General features: G+C 48.7%; 1 long non-coding RNA gene across 1 annotated transcript in view; it reads left to right on the top strand.

Moving 5' to 3' along the window:
- Positions 1-1,191: 1,191 nt before the first annotated feature.
- The window catches only part of LOC311594061, a 17,103-nt gene continuing 8,656 nt past the window's right edge, over positions 1,192-9,638 (top strand). Inside the window, exon 1 of the long non-coding RNA XR_014777938.1 lies at positions 1,192-1,475. This is a non-coding gene — a long non-coding RNA (uncharacterized lncRNA). The remainder of the gene's footprint in view (positions 1,476-9,638) is intronic.

Raw genomic sequence — 9,638 nt, 5'->3', positions numbered from 1 at the left:
TTCTTGGCATTAATAAGGGATTCTTGTGGAAACTGAAATTCTATTCTAAGGCTCAGACACCAGAGAGGTAATGATGGTGCTGGGATTCAAGTTCAGAACTTTCTGACCCCAAGTCCAGATTCTTCCTCCTCTATCGCACTGTGGCCCACCTCCCAGCCGACCCCAGGTGTTGAAGAGGAGGGGTGTGTAAGGGGCGCGTGCACATCTGGCAGGTGTGACTTTGAGTCAGCCCTCTTCCAAGGGTGCATGGAGCCTCCCTTGTCAGCTAGTGTTTGGACAGTTCAGGCTCCGAGGACCCACAACACCTGATTTCCATGGCGGGAATCACTCAGTAATTCCCAGCTGGAAACGTTAAGCGGTTTTCCCCATGGGATAGAGATGTTTTCAGCCGATTACAAATGGGGAAAGGTTGGCAGCTGTTAATATTGATGGTTATTCCTTGAAAAACGACTTCCAGGTACAAGTAATCAGGTGTTTCCCAGAATGAAGAATGGAGCGCCCTGTTCTCAGGGAATCGAAATAAGCATTTATACACACATTCTCTACAGGACAGACGGGGAAGCGAGCCTCATCTCGGGCGTGATGATCAGTCATTCAGGGCGATAAAGCAATTATTAGCTTCTGTGTTGGACACCGCATTTACAAAACTCCTTAAAGTGGAAGACAGCGTTGGATGCTGCCGCTCCATCCTCTGGGCTACTCTGTGTTGTCACCATCGTCCACATTGTGACGCTTGGCACTGGGTTGAAAGTTAACAAGGTCTGGGATTGTTTTTTTTTTTCCTTTCTCACTTGGTAAATAACTTGCTTTGCACTTGACTAGAAACATCTGGAAGTTTATATACCTGCTCGCCGCATTTGCCTCCAGGAGCAGATGCTTCTGTGGACAGTGTGTGGGGAGGAGTTACCCTACTCAGCTTGGATCCTGCTGTGGCTTCCCTCTCCTCAATGCCCTTCCTGGACCTGGAGCCAGGGGAGGCGTGGGCAAACGGCAGAGAGAAGACTCGGTGCCCCTGTCTCCATGCCCTGGCCTCCCAACTTGAGAGCAGCTTGGATCTGTGGCTGCTCTTGGAATCGGAACCCCAGAGGGGCGGTTCCTTATATGATTGCGTTCTAGATTCTAGAACCTGTCTGTCTTGCTTCCTTTTGGAGACTTCATGAAACAGTTGGCATTGCTAGGGAGGCTCACGTGGCAAGAAACACAGCCTCTGCCTGGAAGCCAGTGAGGGACTGAGGGAGACCTCAGCCTGATGCCTGTGAGGAGGCACGTGCTGCCTGCAGCCCTGAGCGCCTGGAAGTGAACCTCCTCCAACTGAACCTGGAGTTGAGGCTGCAACCCTGGAGCACACTGAGACTGCAGCCTTTAATGGAAGGGTCTGCCTACAGGGCCCCGTATGGACGTCAACACATAGAAACTATGCAACGATAAACGGAGTTTGGCTGACGGCTGCCCAGCAACTGATAACTGAGGGAAAGGTAAAGCAACACTCTGAGTGGCACCCAGGTGGGGATAGAAACTAATTTCTGTGGCTATCCTTGAAAGTTTGGTGACAGGACAACTTTTATATGCGTAACGAGAAGAAGGAAAACAGCTGGCAGGGTGAGTGGGTGAGGTGGGCAACGGGAGGGAGGAATGCTTGGCTGAGAAATATGAACAAACTTACCCTTTCATCAGAGTGAGGGTCCAAGGGTCTGACAGCATCACGGTGGCACTTGGCGTGTCCCATAGCTTTTCAGGCTTTTAGCTAATTTAATCCTCCAAAGAACCCTGTGAGGTAGAGATGAGGGCTTTATTCTCGAAAGAAAAACCAACGCTCAGACGTGTGGAAAGACTAGAAACATCTTAGACTGTGGCACGCAAGAGAGAGGTGGGATTCGAACAAGGGTGAATCTGACTCCTGCTCCTTCGCTGGCTCCAATGACAGTTAATTATATAAACTCAACATTGATGACATAAAGCATGTGGCAAGAAGCTGTGGCCTCTGCATGTGATTGTATTCCAGTGGTACCCAACGTGAACACCTGTCAACCTAAACGCACGTGGGGACACGACTGGGTGACTGTATTTTGTAAAGCACTTGGGATGCATTTGGGGGCAGGTGACATAAAATGTACTCACTGGTAAATAAGTGATGAAGGATGTGACTTTTATTATATACCCACTGTCCTAGAATCACTGATGGGTGTCCAAAGCACACACAGGGAGCCACCCAGTTCAGACATGCAGGCACGGAGAAAAGCAGTGAGGTAGGACCCTGTGGCGTGCAGGTGTGGGCGGCTCCAGCACTAGGAAGTGTGGATAAGTCAGATGGTGTGACCAGCACAAAGGGCCTGGCAGAATACCGTGAAATGACATTCCGTTTTAGCTTCCAGTTTGGTGGGTTGCAGTTGAAGGTCCTGAGCTTGAATGGGTCTGGGTCTAGGCTGAGACAAAGCATCATGGCGGGGCGATCTTGTAGAGGCGGAAGCTGACTGCTTGGCAGCAGCAGAAGCAGGGAGCCACTCACATCAGGGTGCTCAGAAAGCAGAGTTGGGGACCTTACAAGGCAAGAGATAGCTCCAAAGAATCTTTTCCCGGGCGCCAACTCCATCTAGTTGGCCTCATACCTTAAACTCTCCAAAATCTTAATGGTACCACTAGGTGGGGACCAAAAGGTCAGCATTTGCCTGTGGAGGGCAATTTGTACAGAAATATCACTATGTAAAACTTCACGGGGCTCTGAGCCACAGGGACATCCCTGGTTGACTGGCTTACGATGCTGATGTCATTAGGTCAGGAGACAGGTTCGGAGCTTGGGAACTCTGAGAAGAGGACACAGGCATGGGACAAGCACAAGGATCCAGGATGCTCTCAGACAACTGTGGTCCGTACTGTCACACCTGGGCCTCCAGGCAAACCCATGTGTCTGAGCTTTGTTTCCACTGCTATGATAAAACACCACTACCAAAATCAACTTGGAAAGGAAAGGATTTGTCTCACGGTACATCTTTTTGTTGTTGTTGTTGTTGTTGTTTATTTGGTTTTGGTTTTGGTTTCTCTGTGTAGCCTTGGCCATCCTGGATTCACTTTGTAGACCAGGCTGGCCTCAAATTCACAGCGATCCACCTGCCTCTGCCTCCCAAGTGCTGGGATTAAAGGCATGCGCCACCACGCCCGGCTCATCTTACAGTCCATTATTGAGAGAACTCAGGGCTGGAACTCAGGACAGGAACCTGGAGGCAGGAACTGAAGCAGAGACCATGGAGGGACATAGCCCACTGGCTTGCTCCCCATGGCTTACTCAGCCAGGCCCACCTTCCAAGAGATGATATTGCCTACAGTAAGCTGGGTCCTCTCACATCACCCATTAATCAGGAAAATGTCCACAGCCCTACAGCTGTGTTGCCCACAGACAACCCGAGGGAGATGGGTTCTTCTTCCCACATAGTTATCAGGCTTGCATTGACTTGACAAAAACCTAACCAGGGCACACAGTTGAATCATGGATCAACGGTAAGGTGGGGCTCCATCCCTAGTGTCCCTAGTTCATACGTGTTTAGGGTTTCTTTCACTGTTTGTGTAGGCTTAAGTGGGAGTGTCATTCTGGCTCTTGGTAGTGACAGCGTGGTGACAAGGACTTTTGAGCCACAGCTTCCTGTTGTGCAGGGTGGATGCCCAGAGTCCAATATTCTCCACGCCGTTAGACCCAGACAGTGCGCACTTGGCTTGCTCGTTCTTTATCTATAGAGTTGCTCACATTTAGCAGGCTCTCTGAATGTCAGTGCTGGGAAACCTACAGGATTCCCCTGATAGAAACTGCTAGCTGGGAAACGCACGAGCCCCTCAATAGAATGTGCCAGCAAGTCCAGCCCTTCTTCCCATGCAAGTCTGTAGCTTTGTGAGCTTTTAAGAAAGAATAATAAATCAGTGCCCTTTCCCCGTCAGGACCATGGACCCCCTTCCCTGATAGACATTAAAGACCCAGTGAGCCTTGAAGCCGAGAGCAGCTGCCAGGCAACAGGGGCGTCAGGGACTCCCTGGGACCCAGGAGATCTGGGAGTTGTGTATTCTCACCTGTGACAAGTGACAGGAATGCCAGGTCTTCACAGATCCCCTCCAATACTGCTCTGTTCACACCCTCGCTCACTTATTTATCTGAAAAATCTTTGCCTTACTGACTGAATGGAACAGCAAGTAATCACCTGACTTCTACAGTGTGTTTGCTCTGGCGATAGCAGCAGCACCACCACCACTACCGCTACCACCACCAGCAGCATCAGCACCAGCAGCACCAGCATCAGCATCAGCACCAGCAGCACCAACAGCCAGGCATCCTGGCCCTGGACCCCAGGGGCTTCCATCTCACAAATGTGCCTGACATCCCCTGGTACATTCCACTTGGTGCCATTACTATGTAGCAGTGTCCTCCTTTCTGGAAGCTTCCTCTTCTGGAGTGTGGAGAACGGCCCAGCATGCAGCAGTTCTGGAGAGGCACGTGGGATCTGCCCTGTGTGAACTCAACTGTCAGGATGAAGACTCATCTTAAATAAGTGGAAAGAAAAATACCTCAATTGGGAGAATTCCGTGGCTGAATTTGTTGTTGTTGGAAAGCATCATGCCTTTACATGTGGCAAGAGATGAGAAAGGAGTCCTCCTAAGTGACTTGAAGTGCAAGCCAGGCTAGCCATGGCAGTGCTGGAGTGCTGAGTGGAGCGCGCCGCGGGCACGGGCGGGGCGGCTATATTTGAGAGGAATTTGGAAGGCATGGGATTTGGGAAATGTCAATACTCAGCTCTTGGTGGGAGAGGGGACAATCTGTAGCCATTTCAGCCTCTCATGTTGTCCCCACTGGATGCAGATTTGAGCAGAGATGCATGAGTTAGGCACTGGCCAGCTGGTAAGAGGCAGCGGGAGCCCCGACGTTCCTCGGGTCACAGAAGTGGGTCACACGGAAGTGAGTTTAGGTTCAGGGAGCAAGGAGGAGGAGGAGAGGCAAGAATAATGGGTAACTTCTGACTTGACCAACAGGATGGGTGATGGAGCAGCCCATAGGAAGAAGTGATAAGAGGTGCAGGGGCTCGAAGGATGCTGCATTCTCCTCGCCCAGAGCCAGATGTGCTCCTTCTGCACGCCTGTGGGACCTGAAGTCCACCGATGTATCCAAGAGAAAGGTGCCACTGAGCCAGGTGGGACGCAGAGCAGGGTTGTGGGTGCAGACGGACATCAGGGGACCACAGGCACAGGCCAATTGCAGGCCAAGAGCTGAGGAGACGAGAGGTTAGCCTGTGAGTGAGTTCCTGTCTAGCTCCAGTAAACATAAATCCTGACTCAGGACTGGATGGTGTGCCCTGAGCGGGGGCTGAGAAGACATGGAGGAGAGTGACAACATGGAGAGCACAGATATCCTGATTTCCCCCTAAGATGATACAATCTAGAATCATCTGAGAGGAGGGAATCACAATTAAGAAAATTTGTCCAAAAGATTGGCCTGTAGGCCAGCCTGTGGGGAAACTGTCTTGCTTAATGTTTGATGCGGAAGGACTCAGGCACTGTGAGCAGTGGTGCCCCTGAATAGGAGGTGGTTCTGGGTTCTATAAGGAAGCAGGCTGAACAAGCCATGGGGAGCAAGCCAGTAGGCAGCACCCCTCTGTGGCCTCTGCATCAGCTCCTGCCTCCTGGTCCCGGCCTTGACTTCCACTTCAGTGATGGATTTTAATGATGAGTAAGACGGATAACCTTTGCTCCACAAGTTGCTTTTAATCACGATGTTATGAAATCCTAAGGCCACTAGCAGCTGTGACAAAAGAAGAGAGAATGTGTTTGAAAGGAAACAGGCCTGAAGAGATCATACCAGGGCCTGGAGGGTGCTCCCAAGTCAGGACGGATATGGAGAGACGGCACCATCCAGGGGAAGAGCATCAGAACAGAAGAGAGGAAAGGGGAGGAAGCGGTGTGGTTCTCACGTGCTTCAGAAAATCAGAATGTACCAGAAGATTGGAAATTGGGGGAGACAAGAAGGTTTTAGACACCGAGTAACTGACCTGCTAACAGGCCACAAAAATGACTGTTAAAATGCACACAAAAAGAGAGAGACAAACAACAACAACAACAAAAATAAACAAACAACAAACAAAACCGAAAAAAACCAAAAAACCAAAACAAAACAAACCAAAACAAAAAACAAACAAACAAAAAACATAAAAACAAAAAAATAAAAAATAAAATAGAGAAACACGAACACCGGACTCTGGAACACCCACTCTCCATTTAAAACGAGACCCCAAGAACAGTTATTCATTTATTTGTTCCTCTTCCCCCTCACAGCCACTGACAGGCTGCAGCTTGTCATTTAAGAATGAGGACTGGTGAAAATTTTCTCCATTCATGTAACTGTTACGGCTTTGCAGGTCTTGTGTGGATTTAGTGCTGTTGAGACTTAAGTATGGTGCACCCAAGCACTGAATCCTCAAAAAAAAAAAAAAATACAGAAATATAAATATGATATAACTGGCCATAGCAAGCTTTTTAGGAAGCAGACAAAGGGTTGCAGTCGCACATAGAAGATTTGATTTTTTAACAATCACAGAATTGTAGAGACCAGACAGCTCTGTTGGACTTTCTCTTTGTCCCTGCTTGAGAAACTACACTCACAGGTGTAGTGTAGGCCGACGGCCACTAGAGGGAGCAGGTTGGAGCTGGCACTCCCTCAAAGCTTCTTCAAAGAACTGTTGTATTCCCACCATGGTGTGGTTCTCTGAAAAGCCCCACTTACAAGCTATGTGGGAATTGTGGCACAGCTCACCCAGCAGGGGAAACTGAGTTCTCTTTGGGGAGTGTTAGCTTAAAACAATTACTGGAGGATCTTTTAACATCACAGTCTCTTAAGGTGATATATAACTGTGAAAAGACACCTAAACAACACTTCAGCAAAAGATGACAGACAAGCCTATGGAAAGGCTCAGTACGACACCGGACGCAGAGCTAGAGAGAAAGCTGAATGCCGATCGGGTATCTTACTGAGGCCTTGACTCAGACTAAAATGCCCAAAGAAAGCTGGGCTGCAGCTCAGAGGGCAGTGCTTGCCTAAAAGAGCTCGGCCCTTGGAGCCTTTCCCACGACTGGGGGTAGAGAGAAACTAGAGATGAAAATAGCCATGTGGATCTGCTGCACACTGACCAGACTGCCTAAAATCTGAAATAGTGACAATACCAGGTGTCAGTGCAGATATGGGATGACAGGAATAAAAGCAGGACAGCCACAGTCTTAGGGTTTCTGGACTGACAGGAATAAAAGCAGGACAGCCACAGTCTTAGGGTTTCTGTTGCGGGGATAGGGCAACTTATAAAAGATCTGTTAAGTGGAGCTTATGGTTTCAGACGGTTGGAGCTCATGATGGTAGAGTGAAAGACGGGTGGCAGGAACAGTAGAGAGCACACAGCTCGACCCACAAGCAGGAGGCACAGAGGGCACATGGGGATCCCGATGGTCTGTTGAAACCACAAAGCTGGCCTCCAGTGACACACCTCCCCCATCAAGACCACACCTCCTAACCCTCCCCAAACAGTTCCACCACCTAGGAGCCAAGTGTGGCCTGGTTTGAATAAAAGTGGACCCTAAAGGCTCATGTGTTTGGCTATTTGGTCCTCAGCTTCATATGGGGACCACAAGGGCAGAGTGTAAGAGCTGCTTGAGCAAGCTGCACAATCCCCACCCATCCCATGGAATTGTGCGTGGTCCCCTGACTAGCTCACGTGTGCTGAGTTCAAATGTCACTACAGTGAAACAGAGTCATGGTTGCTGCGTCATAGGATGGATGGGCTGGCTGCTAAATAGGAAGAACTGTGTGCAGAGAGGAGCCGTGACCAGCTGAGCTTGGGCAGCAGTGAAGGCACAGCTCAAACGCCTAGGCAGAGGGTCCTGTCATCCGTGATGCTGAAACAACTGGATAGCCCAAAGCCACAGAACGCGGAGTAGTACATCTTCTCCCCACACACAAACAGAACTCATACTAGACCAAAACTATACTATAAAAGTCAAATAAAATACAGAGAGAAAATTTTATTGTTTTGGATGCAGCAGAGGATACTTGGTCATGATAGCAGCAGCACAATTGTAAAAATGGTATTGTTTCAACAAAGCCCAATCTTTGTGACTTCAAAAGAAAACAAGACAAAACAAATAACAAAGAAGGAAAGAAAAACAAAAGAAAAGAAGAAAGTAAAACGGGAGAAAATATTTGCAAAGGAATACACTCAAACCCAGAATGCACAAGCATACCTAAGGAACAACCCAATTTAAAAAATAAGCAACATGTCTAAATGCAAAGAGGCTGGAGAACCATCTGGTAAGCACCTGTAAGGGCACCTGACGTCATTGGCAATCAAGGAAGCGCTAATGGAAGCACAATGAGGTGCTGCTTCCCCTTCTCGGACGCCACTACAATCAGAAGTCTGGTTCTAACAAGTGTTGCTCAAAGTCTGAAGAAACAGGAGCCGTCTCGAGTTGTGGGTGCATAGCTGCAGCCACTTGGAAACCGCCCAGAAGTTTCTCAGACAATTAGGGAGTTATACGGCAATCCCATCCTAGGTGTCTTCCAAGAGAAGTGAAAACACATCCACACAAAAGCCTACACGTAGGTAGTTAGCACGGCATTATTCATGAGAGGAGAGGGGGGGCGGGAGCCTCCCGAGTGGTTGTCACGAGCCAAGTGAATAAATACAGGATGGTGTCTCCATACTATAGCACGTTTTCAGAAACGGGGAAGTTTAATGCATTGACTGACTCCGAAGCTTGCAAACACGCAGAGCTGAAAACGCCAACCACGAGAGACCACACGCTCTATCATTCCCGCCTTTGAAGGCCACAAAGGCTTGGCCCATGGTGGTTCTTGGGGCTGGAGTATGGATGGGGCTTAGGGGTAGAAGCAAAGGCTGTGGGTTTCCTTAGAGGTAATAATGTTCCAAAATGGACTGCAATGACAGTAACCCGCATCTGTGAATACACTAAAAATGTGCTGTTCACTTCAAATGAATTTTATCGTATTGAGTGAATTATATTGCAATGAGAACACAATTGCGGTAAATGAGAGGCAGGATGGCTGTGTTTATCTATAACAGACAACGTGTTTGAATCATGAGATTGAAAAGTCTTTCTTGAAGGAAAAGCTCAGGGCTGGATGGCTCTGGTGAGAGTTTTAATAGAACAACTGGCATCAGCAATACAGAAATGCTACCAAGAGTAAATCGGAAACCAAACCACCCCATGAGACTGATATTAGACTAATGCTAAACAAGAACCACAAGAAAAGAAAAGAAAAATGTGGACCAATGGCTCAGATGATCATCAACACAAAACTCCAACCTAAAGCTGAGATGTTGGATTCAGAGGTACGCTGACAGTGAGAGTCAGTTTCTCTCAGAGTGCAAGACTTTCTCAACAAGAAAAGTAGAAAGCTACTTCCACCAAGCAGAATACACATCAAGGATCACGGGGTTGTCTTAGGAGGTGTGTAAGAGCCGCCTGCCGTCCTAGTGATGAAGCCAGAAGCACATGGGAGCAGTCACAGTGAGGGTGGTGGACACCACAGTGGACTGGGCATCGGATGCAGCAATGGGACCTTGCTCAGCACGAGGCTCAGAATGGGGGAAGGACTGGAGGGT

The sequence above is a fragment of the Acomys minous genome (assembly GCF_964271855.1).
Source record: "Acomys minous genome assembly, chromosome: 3".
In the NCBI taxonomy this organism is placed as follows: domain Eukaryota; kingdom Metazoa; phylum Chordata; class Mammalia; order Rodentia; family Muridae; genus Acomys; species Acomys minous.
The sequence above is the reverse complement of the archived record's forward strand: the minus strand, read 5'-3'. Positions and strand labels throughout refer to the sequence as shown.